General features: G+C 46.7%; 1 long non-coding RNA gene across 2 annotated transcripts in view; it reads right to left on the bottom strand.

The window, feature by feature from the left end:
- Positions 1 to 14757, bottom strand: part of LOC135018040 (uncharacterized) — an 87047-nt gene that overhangs the window by 66749 nt on the left and 5541 nt on the right. Inside the window, exon 2 of one of the 2 annotated variants that reach the window (XR_010215809.1) lies at positions 11238 to 11363. The exons of the other annotated variant lie outside the window; for it this stretch is intronic. This is a non-coding gene — a long non-coding RNA (uncharacterized LOC135018040). The remainder of the gene's footprint in view (positions 1 to 11237; positions 11364 to 14757) is intronic. 2 annotated transcript variants of the gene reach the window in all.

Below are 14757 nucleotides of genomic sequence, written 5' to 3'. Positions count from 1 at the left end.
TATCAAGGATTCCTCCGCAAGTCAAGCTCCGCATACTGGTGAGGATTGAGATCACGTCACTAATTCCCAACTGAAGGATCTCACATGGGACATTTCTCCTCCAGCGGTACAAGAAGCGGTAATAATCCTTTTGGGACTGTGCAATCAGCTCCTAAGCCTATATATTCTGCTTAAACTGGTGTCCAGTTACTTAAAAGAAACGGACATTTCTGGTTCATTAATTCTGTCGGTGGTCATAGTGACTTTTAATTGGTATTAAACTATTAATCAGAGTTATTAAATAAATATTTTAACCTGTTTTCATCCTAATCCATCTCATTTTTTAGTACTAATTGAATTTAGCGCTGCTATTTTTCTTTCTGTTTGTGTACATTTCTGCACCCACTTTATCTACGCTTTTGACTCATTTCATACTAAATCTACACCCCTTGAGCCTACACTGCTTTTCTCACCTGCATTTCTGCAATTCTTCTGCTCGGATTCCCTTACAGTCTCCTCTCCTACTTCCACTTTCCCCCAACCTACTTACCTACTTAACACTATGTCAAGGCTTTCTTATACTCCCCACATCACTCAGTGTCTACCTAATCACATGTCTTTATCCTTCCCCCCTAGTCTCCTACACCTCCTCCTCTCTCCCCTCCTCTGTCTCTCCTCCATCCCTCTGTTTCCTTCCCCCACCTTTCCTGTTACCCAACTTTCATTCACCTCTGCCCCATGGTCCTGCTACCCCACAACTCAGGCCTGCTCCCTCTCTCCCTTCACTGTCACCACCCCACAACCCCATCCACATCACACTGACCTCCCTCCCTGCCCACCTCCTGCAGTTTCCCCTCCTAGCTCAGGCACCCGTACCATCACTACTCTCTCATCATCCCTGCCCTCAAAGTTAATCTCACCTCATCACTACAGCAACCCTGAAAATCTTATTCACATCTCTCCCACAAACTCATACCCCATATCCTATGCCCTCTGGAATGCCAGATCTGTTTGTAACAAACTGGTCCCCACTCATGACCTTTTCATTTCCAACTCCCTACACCTACAAGCCCTTACTGAAACTTGGATTACGCCCTCTGACACTACTTCTCCTGCTGCTCTCTCTGCTGGGGGCCTCACATTCACACACACACCCCGACCTAGGGGTCGCCATGGGGGTGGTGTTGGGGTCCCTTTACCTTCTAGTTACTCCTACCAACTCATACCACCAGAACCATCCCTTACATTCTCTACATTTGAGGTCCATGCCATACGCCTCTTCCAACCAGTCCATCTTAGAGTAGCTGTCATTTACCGCCCCCCCTGGCACTGCTTCCAAATCCATCGACAACTTTGCTTCCTGGCTTCCTCACTTCCTCTCTTCTGACATTCCCACCATTATCCTAGGCAATTTCAACATCCCTATAGACATCCCCACACAATCCCCTGCCTCTAAACTCCTTAACCTCACCTCTTCACTTGGTCTCTCCCAGTGGACCTCCTCACCCTCCCATGTGAATGGGAGCTCACTGGATCTGGTTTTTACTCACAGCTGTGATATTTCTGATTTTTCCAACTCCCCATTTCCCCTCTCTGACCACCACCTGCTCTCCTTTAACCTATCTCTCTCGACTTCCCCATCTCTACCTCCTAAGGCTACCATCACTAAGCGTAACATTGAAGCTATTGACACCACATTCCTTTCCTCCCTGTTTGACTCACTTCTCTCTCCTATTCTCTCTCTCTCATGCCCTGAACAAGCCACTTCTACATACAATGCATCCCTTACTTCTGCTCTTGACTCTGTTGCTCCACCAACCACTATTCACCCTCGCAAATTAACACCTCAACCCTGGCACACCAAATGCACCCGATATCTGCAAAAATGCTCACGTACTGCTGAGCGACATTGGAGGAAATCACGCTCTAAGGCAGACTTCCTCCATTTCAAACTTATTCTCTCATCCTTCAGTGCTGCCCTTTCTCTTGCTAAACAGTCATACTTCAAGAACCTCATCTCCTCCCAGTCTTCCAACCCCCGGCGCCTCTTTGCCACTCTCAACTCACTCCTCTGCCCACCTCCACCTCGTCTCCCTTCCTCACTCTCTGCTCTTGACTTTGCCACTTACTTCACATCCAAAATTTACTCCATACGTCAGGACATCACATCACACCAGACCATCAGTAACCAGCTTTCTCCCATCCCTTACCAACCCTCCCCATCCCTCGCACCAACTCTGTCATCTTTCTCCCATGCATCTGGAGAGGAAGTCATGGCCCTCATTCGTTCTTGTCCCCTCACCACCTCCCCACCTGACCCTATCCCCTCCCGCCTCCTCTGCTACCTCTCTCCTTCTGCTTGTTCCCATCTTTCCCACCTTCTCAATCTCTCCCTCTCATCAGGCACTGTCCCCTCTGCCTTCAAGCATGCACTTATCTCTCCTATTCTTAAAAAATCTACCCTTGATCCAAACACTCTCTCCAACTACAGACCCATCTCTCTCCTCCCTTTTGCCTCCAAACTCCTTGAGCGCATTGTCTACAACCGCCTTACTTCCTTTCTTTCCTCACACTCACTGCTTGACCCTTTCCAGTCTGGCTTCCATCCTCTCCAATCCACTGAAACTGCCCTTACAAAAGTATGCAATGACCTCCATGCTGCTAAATCTAAGGGACACTACTCTCTACTTATTCTACTTGATCTCTCTGCTGCTTTTGACACTGTGGACCATCCTCTCCTACTGCAAATCCTTCACTCCATTGGTCTGCGTGACACTGCCCTCTCTTGGTTGTCTTCCTACCTTTCTGACCGTTCATTTTCTGTCTCCTCTCATGACTCCACCTCCCCCTCACTTCCACTAACTGTAGGGGTACCCCAAGGTTCTGTCCTTGGTCCTCTTCTCTTCTCTCTCTATATGTCCTCACTAGGTAAGCTCATTAGTTCTTTTGGTTTCCAATATCATCTCTATGCTGATGACACTCAAATCTATCTTTCCTCTCCAGACCTCTCCCCTGCTCTCCTCACTCGTATCTCCAACTGTCTCTCTGCTACCTCTTCCTGGATGTCCCAGCGCTTTCTTAAACTTAACATGTCTAAGACCGAGCTGATCATCTTCCCTCCCTCCGCATAACCTCACCTCCTACAATCTCATTACCTATTGATGGCACTACTATCTCCTCTACCCAAGTGCGCTGTCTCGGAGTAATCCTTGACTCCTCCCTCTCCTTCAAACCACACATTCAGCACCTCTCACAAACCTGCCGTTTTCATCTAAAAATATTTCCAGGATCAGACCCTTTCTGACCCAGGATGCTACTAAGACTCATTTTCCTCACCAAACGCACTACGTCCACCTCTCCTCTCTTACTAGACCTTCACTGGCTCCCCTTCCCTTTCAGAATCCATTTCAAGCTTCTCACAATTGCTTACAAAGCCCTCACCCACTCCTCTCCCATCTACATCTCTGACCTTATCTCGCTTTACACTCCCACCCGTCCTCTTCGCTCTGCTAATGCACGCCGACTCTCCTGCCTACGGATTACTTCCTCCCACTCCTACCTCAAAGATTTTTCACGTGCTGCACCACTTCTCTGGAATTCCCTACCTCTCCCCCTCAGACTCTCCACCTCTCTACAAAACTTCAAACGGGCTCTCAAGACCCACTTCTTCACCAAACCCAGCCAAATCTCATCCTAAACCTCTGTTCCACGCTCTCTATGTACCCCATCTGTCTCACCCCTGTCTGTCTACCCCTCCTCTTTAGAATGTAAGCTCTCACGAGCAGGGCCCTCTTCCCTCATGTGCTTACCCCTTTCTTACTTTAAAAATCTTCAGCTGCACCAAATCCAGCAGTCTTCGGCCACCTGATACTTATTCCAGTGTCATCTGCTGATGTAGCTATGTTTATTTACCCTGTACTTGTCCTATATTGTCGTCAACTGTAAGTTGCTGTTTTTCTGTTTGATTATTTGTTTATGTACTCTGTAACTGGGCGCTGCGGAACCCTTGTGGCGCCATATAAATAAAGGATAATAATAATAAGAATTTACTTACCGATAATTCTATTTCTCGTAGTCCGTAGTGGATGCTGGGGACTCCGTCAGGACCATGGGGAATAGCGGGCTCCGCAGGAGACAGGGCACATCTAAAAAAGCTTTTAGGTCACATGGTGTGTACTGGCTCCTCCCCCCATGACCCTCCTCCAAGCCTCAGTTAGGTACTGTGCCCGGACGAGCGTACACAATAAGGAAGGATCTTGAATCCCGGGTAAGACTCATACCAGCCACACCAATCACACCGTACCACTTGTGATCTGAACCCAGTTAACAGTATGATAACAAAACGAAGTAGCCTCTGAAAAGATGGCTCACAACAAGAATAACCCGATTTTTGTAACAATAACTATGTACAAGCATTGCAGACAATCCGCACTTGGGATGGGCGCCCAGCATCCACTACGGACTACGAGAAATAGAATTATCGGTAAGTAAATTCTTATTTTCTCTAACGTCCTAGTGGATGCTGGGGACTCCGTCAGGACCATGGGGATTATACCAAAGCTCCCAAACGGGCGGGAGAGTGCGGATGACTCTGCAGCACCGAATGAGAGAACTCCAGGTCCTCCTTAGCCAGAGTATCAAATTTGTAAAATTTTACAAACGTGTTCTCCCCTGACCACGTAGCTGCTCGGCAAAGTTGTAATGCCGAGACCCCTCGGGCAGCCGCCCAAGATGCGCCCACTTTCCTAGTGGAGTGGGCCTTTACAGATTTAGGCTGTGGCACGCCTGCCACAGAATGTGCAAGTTGGATTGTGCTACAGATCCAACGTGCAATCGTCTGTTTAGACGCAGGAGCACCCATCTTGTTGGGTGCATACAATATAAACAGCAAGTCAGACTTTCTGACTCCAGCCGTCCTAAACTATATATATATATATATATATATATTTTTAGGGTCCTGACAACGTCTATTAACCTGGAGTCCTCCAAGTCCCTAGAAGCCGCAGGCACCATAATAGGTTGTTTCAGGTGAAAAACCTGACACCCCCTTAGGAAGAAAACTGGAGACGAGTCCCAGTTCTGCCCTGTCCGAATGGAAATTTAAATATGGGCTTTTGTAAGACAAAGCCGCCCATTCTGACAATCGCCTGGCCGAGGCCAGGACCAACAGCATGGTCACTGTCCATGTGAGATATTGGTCAACAGCTTGTTCACTTTCCATGTGATATATTTCAAATCCACAGATTTGAGCGGTTCAAACCAATATGATTTTAAGGAATCCCAACACTATGTTGAGATCCCACGGTGCCACTAGAGGCACAAAAAGGGGTGTATATGCAATACTCCCTTGACAATCTGGACTTCAGGAACTGAAGTCAATTCTTTTCGGAAGAAATTCTACAGGGCCGAAACTTAAAACCTTAAAGAACCCCAATTTTAGGCTCAAAACACTCCTGTTTTCAGGAAGTGTAGAATTCGACCTAGTTGAATTTTCTTCGTGGGGCCTTCCTGGCCTCACCCACGCAACATATTTTCACCACATGTGGTGATGACGTTGTGCGGTCACCTCCTTCCTGGCTTTGACCAGGGTAGGTATGACCTCTTATGGAATGCCTTTTTCCTTCAGGATCCGGCATTCAACCGCCATGCCGTCAAACGCAGCCGCGGTAAGTCTTGGAATAGACATGGTACCTGCTGAAGCAAGTCCCTTCTTAGCTCCCCAGGCCCTTAGTCCTCTGTGAGCATCTCTTGAAGTTCCGGGTACCAAGTCCCTCTTGGCCAATCCGGAGTCACGAGTATAGTTCATACTCCTCTATGTCTTATAATTCTCAATACCTTGGTTATGAGAAGCAGAGGAGGGAACACATACACCGACTGTTACACCCACGGTGTTACTAGGACATCCACAGCTATCGCCTGAAGGTCTCATGACCTGGCGCAATACCTGTCCCGTTTTTTGTTCGGGCGGGACGCCATCATTTCCACCTTTGGTCTTTGCCAATGGCTCACAATCATGCGGAAAAACTTCCCTATGAAGTTCCCACTCTCCCAGGTGGAGGTCATGCCTGCTGAGGAAGTCTGCTTCCCAGTCGTCCACTCCCGGAGAGAACACTGCTGACAGTGCTATCACATGATTTTCCGCCTAGCGAAAAATCCTTGCAGTTTTTTCACTGCCCTCCAGCTTCTTGTGTCGCCCTTTCTGTTTACGTGGGCGACTGCCGTGATGTTATCCCACTGGATCAATACCGGCTGACCTTGAAGCAGAGGTCTTGCTAAGTTTAGAGCCTTATAATTTTGCTCTTAGCTCCATCTATGTGGAGAGAATTCTCCAGACTTGATCACACTTTCCTGGAAATTTTTTCCCTGTGTGACTGCTCCCCAGCCTCTCAGGCTGGCCTCCGTGGTCACCAGCATCCACTCCTGAATGCTGAATCTGTGGCCCTCTAGAAGATGAGCACTCTGTAATCACCACAGGAGAGACACCCTTGTCCTTGGATATAGGGTTATCCGCTGATGCATCTGAAGATGCGATCCGGACCATTTGTCCAGCAGATCCCACTGAAGAGTTCTTGCGTGAAATCTGCCGAATGGAATTGCTTCGTAATAAGCCACCATTTTTACCAGGACTCTTGTGCAATGATGCATTGACACTTTTCCTGTTTTTAGGAGGATCCCGATTAGCTCGGATAACTCCCTGGCTTTCTCCTCTGGGAGAAACACCTTTTTCTGGACTGTGTCCAGAATCATCCCTAGGAACAGTAGACGTGTCCTCGGAAAAGCTACGATTTTGGAATATTTAGAATCCACTCGTGCTGTCGTAGAACTATTAAAGATAGTGCTACTCCGACCTCCAACTGTTCTCTGGACCTTGCCCTTATCAGGAAAGCGTCCAAGTTTCTTTTAAGAAGAATCATCATTTCGGCCATTACCTTGGTAAAGACCCGGGGCGCCGTGGACAATCCAAACGGCAGCGTCTGAACTGATAGTGACAGTTCTGTACCACGAACCTGAAGTACCCTTGGTGAGAAGGGCAAATTTGGACATGTAGGTAAATGTCCCTGATATCCAGTGACACCATCTCGTCCCCTTCTTCCTGGTTCGCTATCACTGCTCTGAGTGACTCCATCTTGATTTGAACGCTTGTATGTAAGTGTTCAAATATTTCAGATCTCACCGAGCCGTTTTGCTTCAGTACCACAATATAGTGTGGAATAATACCCCCTCCCTTGTTGTAGGATGGGTACTTTGATTATCACCTGCTGGGAATACAGCCTGTGAATTGTTTCCAATACTGCCTCCCTGTCGGAGGTAGACGTTGGTAAAACAGACTTCCGGAACTTGTGAGGAGGAGACGTCTCGAATTTCCAATGTACACCTGGGATACTACATGTAGGATCCAGGAGTCCCCTTGCGAGTGAGCCCACTGCGTGCTGAAACTCTTGAGATGACCCCCTACCGCACCTGAGTCCGCTTGTACTGCCCCAGCGTCATGCTGCGGACTTGGCAGAAGCTGTGAATGGCTTCTGTTCCTGGGAATGGGCTGCTTGCTGCAGTCTTCTTCCCGTTCCTCTACCCCTGGGCAGATATGACTGGCCTTTGCCCGCCTGCCCGTATGGGGATGAAAGGACTGAGACTGAAAAGACTGTGTCCTTTTCTGCTGAGATGTGACTCGGGGAACAAAAGGTGGATTTTTCAGCTGTTGCCATGGCCACCAGGTCCGATGGACCGCCCCTTTATACGGCAATACTTCCATGTGCCGTCTGGAATCTGCCTCACCTGACCACTGTCGTGTCTTCGTCTGGCAGAAATGGACATCACATTTACTCTTGATGCCAGAATGCAAATATCCCTCTGCGCATCACGCATATATAGAAATGCATCCTTAAAATGCTCTATAGACAATAAAATCTTGTCCCTGTCAAGGGTATCAAAATTTTCAGTCAGGAAATCCGACCAAGCCCCCTCAGCGCTGCACATCCAGTCTGAGGCGATTGCTGGTCGTAGTATAACACCAGTATGTGTGTATATACTTCTTAGGCTATTTTTCAGCTTCCTATCAGCTGGCTCCTTGAGGGCGGCCGTATCTGGAGACGGTAACGCCACTTGTTTTATAAGCGTGTGAGCGCCTTATCCACCCTAAGGTGTGTTTCCCAACTCGCCCTTACTTCTGGCGGGAAAGGGTATACCGCCCATAACTTTCTATCGGAGGAACCCCACGTATCATCACACACTTCATTTAATTTATCTGATTCAGGCAAAACTACAAGTAGTTTATTCACACCCTACAAAATACCCTTATTTGTGGTACTTGTAGTATCAGAAATATGTAACACCTCCTTCATTGCCCTTAACATGTAACGTGTGGCCCTAAAGGAAAATACGTTTGTTTCTTTACCGTCGACACTGGAGTCAGTGTCCGTGAGGTAAATGGGCGTTTTTACAAGCCCCTGACGGTGTCTGAGACGCCTGGACAGGTACTAATTTGTTTGCCGGTCGTCTCATGTCGTCAACCGGCTCGCAGCGTGTTGACATGATCACGTACTTCCACAAGTAAGCCATCCATTCCGGTGTCGACTCCCTAGAGAGTGACATCACCATTACAGGCAATTTGCTCCGCCTCCTCACCAACATTTTTCTCATACATGTCGACACACACGTACCGACATACAGCACCCACACAGGGAATGCTCTGATAGAGGACAGGACCCACTAGCCCTTTGGGGAGACAGAGGGAGAGTTTGCCAGCACACACCAAAATGCTATAATTATACAGGGACAACCTTTATAAAAGTGTTCCTCCCTTATAGCATTTAATATATATTTATATTGCCAAATCAGTGCCCCCCCTCTCTGTTTTAACCCTGTTTCTGTAGTGCAGTGCAGGGGAGAGCATGGGAGCCTTCCCCTCAGCCTTTCTGTGAGGGAAAATGGCGCTGTGTGCTGAGGAGAATAAGCTCCGCCCCCTTTTCGGCGGGTTTTTTCTCCCGGTTTTTAAGAACTGGCCTGGGTTAAAATACATACATATAGCCTTAATGGCTATATGTGATGTATTTATTTTGCCAATAAGGTACTTATATTGCTGCCCAGGGCGCCCCCAGCAGCGCCCTGCACCCTCCGTGACTAGGTCAGTGAGCCGTGTGACAACAATGGCGCACAGCTGCAGTGCTGTGCGCTACCTTCATGAAGACTGTGAAGTCTTCTGCCGCCTGTTTCCGGACCTCCGTTCTGCCGTCTTCTTCAGCGTCTGTAAGGGGGATCGGCGGCGCGGCTCCGGGACGAACCCCAGGCTGACCTGTGTTCCGACTCCCTCTGGAGCTCAGTGTCCAGTAGCCTAAGATCCCAATCCATCCTGCACGCAGGTGAGTTGGAGATCTCTCCCCTAAGTCCCTCGTTGCAGTGATCCTGTTGCCAGCAGGAATCACTGAATGAAACCTAAAAAAAAAAACTTTTCTAAACAGCTCTTTAAGAGAGCCACCTAGATTGCACCCTTCTCGGACGGGCACAAAAACCTAACTGAGGCTTGGAGGAGGGTCATGGGGGGAGGAGCCAGTACACACCATGTGACCTAAAAGCTTTTTTAGATGTGCCCTGTCTCCTGCGGAGCCCGCTATTCCCCATGGTCCTGACGGAGTCCCCAGCATCCACTAGGACGTTAGAGAAAATAATAATAATGTACAATGTTACTGATCTGTGTGTAATAACCACATATCATTAGAAATCAGTATATAAGATATAGGCAAAGCTCACTTAAGGCATCATTTATCAATGATATTAAATACCAGCGGCATACTTTGTTTAGTATCACTGCTATACTAACGGATATGCAGCTGGTATTCAGAATTAACTCTACAGCGAGGTCCGACTCTGTCTTCCCCCTCAGCAGTATCTTCCGCTCTGGCAGCCTGAGTCATACACTGCATCCAGTGCGTGACCTGTGCGTGACCCCATTACCCAGTGGGGAGCCAGCAATGCCGGGAAGGCTTAAGCTGGAAAGGCAGTGCTGGGTTCCCATTGCTGGCGATGGGGGCCTTACAACTTCGCCATCTAGAGGTGGCAAGAGCTATACACGGGTAAACAGCAGTAAACTTAGTTTATCGCTGTTTGATGAGTAGAGAAAGTAGGACATAACCCCTTTATCGAGTGCTCAAGGGATTATGCATTGTTGTGCCATACACTAAACAATTATTGTTCCAGTTGGCTGGTTGGAACGATAATCTGTTGGTGTGTGAAAGCGGATGATTATCTGCTGTTTGCTCTTACACGCAGGAAAACGGATGCTCCAATTAGCAGGAGTAATGGCATGTTTGATTTCTCCCAACTAGTTGGACAATAATCGTTTCATTGTAGCAGGAAAGTTGGACACTGTCCCCCTCCAAATCTATCTTTTGGTAAAACATACATAATATTTATACATGTAATTGGTGAAGGTATTTATATACCTATCTCACATGTTATACTTCTTTTGTATACATTTATATTATCCATAATATTACAGATGAATGAATAAATCATTGACAATGCTGTAACAGATCACGGGCGGGATGTACTAAAGCAAAAATGCGGTAAAACCCCCCAAAACGGGTGTTTTACCGCATTTTCAAATCTACTAAGACCGTACTGCAGCGTTTTCGCCATCCAGGGTATCGCCATCTCTGGATGGCGATACCCTATAGAAGCCTATGGGCTTCTTATCGCCGACCGCCGCAACCCGCCGACCCCGCCGCAGACACCAACCCCCGGCTTACCTTCCTCCAGGCTGCCCTGGACCCGGAAGGTAATCTCCTCCTTTCCCTAGCAACGCAGCCGGAGGCCGGCGTCTAGCCAGTGTGGGGACCCCTGGGAGGTGACGGAGACCCCCCGCAGACCACCTAACAGGTATCGCGGGGGGCATCCATCACCGCATCGCGATACTGATCGCATATGTTAGTACATATGCGATCAACATCGCTGCAGTAACCGACGAGGGGCGGCGATGCATCTTAATACATCCCGCCCCACGTCTGAAGTAAATAATCTGGGAAAGGAACTGACAATATACCTAAGTGAACTGTTCCCGGTTTTAGTTAAAATAAGAGGATTAGCATTAACTCAGCCATCAAACTGCTCAAGCTGTAATAGAATAAAATCCATAGACAAATTGTTTTACTAATGAAATACCAAGATCTTTGTGTATCGTATGTAATATGCAGCCATGAGTGAGAGTCAGGCGAGTTATCCTATATTTTACATGTGGTGATAATTTAAAAGACAAAACCAACCTGGGTAAAAAAATATGCGTTAACCCTGTCACTGCTGAAGGTTTCTTCACCCTTGTGCTGAGGCCATTTTCTAAAATTAGTGCTTGTCACATGCCAATGTCAGAATCACTTTTAGTGATATGGTACCTAAACAAATTATACAAATTATATTTCATAAGACTTTGTATTTTCAGTAAATACAGTACCATTAGTTCTTTTACTCATTCTAACTCATCAAACAGCGTTAAACCCCTATGGACAAAATAACATTTTCCACAGATGAGGGGGATCTAAAGCCCACATCTCCCACATCTGTCAAAAAAAGAAAGTGGTCCCTCAATTAATGTGATAGGGTGTCTAGTTTATAAAATAATAGGCCTTGTTGTACTACTGTATTATTCCTACACATAGGCCCTCATTCCGAGTTGATTGCTCGCTAGCTACTTTTGGCAGCCATGCAAACGCATAGTCGCCTCCACAGGGGCGTGTATTTTCACTTTGCAAGGCTGCAATCACTTGTGCAGCACTGCTTTGCAAAACAAGTTTTGTGCAAAACAATACTAGCCCTGCAGTTACTTATCCTGTGCGATGAATCCAGCAACGAATGTCCCGGAATTGACGTCATACACCCGCCCTGCAAACGCCTGGACACGCCTGCGTTTTTCCAAACACTCCCAGAAAACGGTCAGTTGACACCCATGAACGCCCTCTTCCTGTCAATCTCCTTGCGATCAGCTGTGCAAATGGATTCTTCGCTAGAACCAGTGCACAGCAACGATGCTCTTTGTACCTGTACGATGTGCGTGCGCATTGCGGTGCATATGCATGCGCAGTGTAGCCATTCTTTTAACTGATCGCTGCGCTGCGAACATCGGCAGCTAGTGATCAACTCGGAATGACCCCCATAGTAAGTTAGTAACATTTACACAGAGACAGCAAAAATGTAAGAACTGCATTTTCATTTCAAGTACAACTCCTACACATAGAATCCTGCTTTTTCCTATTTTATAAAGGTAGTTTGTTGGCTAAACAAAAAACAGAAAGTTTTTCTTTGTGGTTTTTATAGGATGAAATTAAGGTTTGCTTTTGGTTCCCTTTCTTGATATTTCAATAAAAAAACACTTTTTTTGTGTGTATTGTTTCTGTTATTATCTGGTGATTACGAGACAATAACTACTAAAGGGCCAAATTGTTTGAAAGATGAGACTCCCCCTTTCAGGCCAGGGTGTTTTCCTGTGTCCAATAGCATGTTTGGGGGAGACAGGGCACAATGTGCCTTTCCACGTTATTGGAAAACTTTTTTTTTTCCGTAGCATTGGCAACATTGTATAACCAGACAGTAGCTGCTAAGGGGGCCACATATAATACAGGCTCACTCGCCAAAACTGGGCTTGTTACTGCAGCTCACAGGCTACTACATAGGGCCCAGAAATGCTTTAAAAATAAATGCCTCCGCAATACATGACAGCCAGTGCAGGGAGCATGCAGCTGGTCGCACTGCCACTGGCTGCCCAGAGTTCCATGAGCCACAGTGACAGTTGGTGATAACTGACTGCAGCTGAGCAGCCAGCGATGGGGCCCGGTGAAGGAAAGCAACGACCCCAACCCCAAACTGCGATGAGAGGAGACAAGAAGAGCATAGTGGAGACATAACGAGAGAAGAGGAGTGGACAGAGAAAGAATGGAGAGAAGAGTGGAGACAAGAGCGGAGACATGAAGAGCGTGGAGGTTAGTAGCAGAGGTGCTGTGCCATCTAGCAGTCTGCAAAATCCCAATAAAGAGGATATTATCGAGTTACAGCTCAAGTTACAATCAACGAGCTTGGAAAATACGAGATCCCACCGATTTCACTCCTCCATTGGAAAGACCAGGTAAGGAGGCTTACATGGTTTTCACAGTAAAATGTTTCTTGATATGGAGAATGTGACCTCCTACCGCTACTAAGTATGGATCAATCAATCTGTAGCTGATTGTCATTTTTTTTCTTAGTGTTTCATTCACATAGAGGGGCAGGTGTACTAAGCCTTAAGGGGGGATAAAGTACCAACCAATCAGCTCCCAACTGTTACTTTTCAAAAACAGTCTATAACAAGGCAGTTAGGAGCTGATTGGCTGGTACTTTATCTCTCTCCACTTTATCACTCCCAAGGCTTAGTACCTCTGCCTGAGAGTGTGGTATTGTGGCATCCATAAATAAGATGAGAGATTGAAGTACATTTTATGACTTGAATTCAATCTGCCAAACCAATGGGCCTTAGAGGCCTGTAAGCTTAATGCGATCCCCACTATTGTCAGCTATTAAATGTACTACCTAATAGTGCCACATTCTCATACAGGGCATATTTCATCACTGCAGAAATAAATAACAAATATACTACATTGTGGTACTTTCACAGTGTTTCAGTGTTGGGGGTTGTTACTGTATTGGGTACATAGCTGTTAGAGGCCCTGCCTGGGATTACTTGGGATCGGCCCTTTTATTAATCGCATATGATGATCTCTGTTGCTTTCCTGGGGCACGAAAATGACAGTTGGTCTGTTGTGCTGTCTAGCCCCGCCCCCCAGCTGTGCTGCCTGTACATCGCTACCTCTGCTGTCAGAGACTGCGCTGCTGTAGTTATCTGTTATTGCACTGTGGTTGTTTTGGGATTTGTCCCAGATGAAGAGTGCGGCTGTGGCATTTCTCCAGCATCTGGATGTTCATCGAACCTGCTTGTGGCCAAGTTATACCAAGCACTACTGTACTTAGTGTTTGTTGAAATACAATTTTAAATGCTGCAAAACAAAATGTTAGTGTTTTGTTAGTAAGATGTTAGTGAGACATAGCTATTAGTGTGATGAGAAATAAACAATATTACAAACAATAAAGGTAGTCCCTATAACCCAGTATTGCAGCTGCTAAATGAGTGACACAAATCCCATCTCCACTCTATCATAATAATAGTTATACATAATATATTACTGATATTTGCGTGAGCTGTCCTACATATATGTGGGTGGGAAGTCACCATTGTGTAGGGAATGTATGATGTTTAGTGCACATTTAAATAAAACAGCCATATGATAGACTAAATGGGTCTGTAATACTTTAGGGAAGATGTATCAAACATTGGAGAGAGATAAAGTGGAGAAGTTGCCCAAAGTAACCAATCAGATTCTGTACTTTGAATTACTGTAAATGAGAGTTAGCAGCCAATGGGCAACTTCCGCAGTTTATCTCTTTCCAATGCTTAATACATCTCCCCCTTTTGTCTGTGGGGGTCATTCCGAGTTGATTGCTAGCTGCTGTTGTTCGCAGCGCAGCGATCAGGCTAAAAATCGGCATTTCTACGCATGCGTATGCACCGCAATGCGCACGCGCGACGTACGGGTACAAAGGGGGTCATTCCGAGTTGATCGCTAGCTGCCGTTGTTCGCAGCACAGCGATCAGGCTAAAAATTGCCATTTCTGCACATGCGTATGCACCGTGATGCTCACGCGTGACTTATGGGTACAAAGTCCTTTGTGGTTTTGCACAGGTTCTAGCAAAGCTTTTCAGTT

This window comes from Pseudophryne corroboree, chromosome 2, assembly GCF_028390025.1.
Source record: "Pseudophryne corroboree isolate aPseCor3 chromosome 2, aPseCor3.hap2, whole genome shotgun sequence".
NCBI classification, from domain to species: Eukaryota; Metazoa; Chordata; class Amphibia; order Anura; family Myobatrachidae; genus Pseudophryne; species Pseudophryne corroboree.
This window is presented reverse-complemented; position numbering and strand designations above follow the sequence as displayed.